The following is a 299-nucleotide window of genomic DNA, read 5'->3' as shown; positions in this document are numbered from 1 at the left end:
GGAACAGGCGGCGCCTCTGATCCAGCTCTGGCGCCTGGCTGCGCTCAGTGGGGGGATGTGCTGCCCTCAGACCAGCTGCCCTGTCTGCACAGAGAGAGCAAGGCCGCACAGTGCTGCCGGCCCCTCAGCCCTGACCCACCACCTGGGTCTGCCCCCTGCCCAGCCATGCCTGGCCTCTCAGTCCCTGCTGTCCCAGCCTTGAGGTCCTTTGCACCTCCCCACAGCTCTGCCACTGCCCCTGAATTCTGACCCACAGTGCCTGTAATCCCAGCCCAGGGCCCCAAAAAGGGGGCACAGTG

Source organism: Crocodylus porosus, unplaced genomic scaffold (assembly GCF_001723895.1).
Source record: "Crocodylus porosus isolate Cpor-Errol unplaced genomic scaffold, CroPor_comp1, whole genome shotgun sequence".
NCBI classification, from domain to species: Eukaryota; Metazoa; Chordata; order Crocodylia; family Crocodylidae; genus Crocodylus; species Crocodylus porosus.
The sequence above is the reverse complement of the archived record's forward strand: the minus strand, read 5'-3'. Positions refer to the sequence as shown.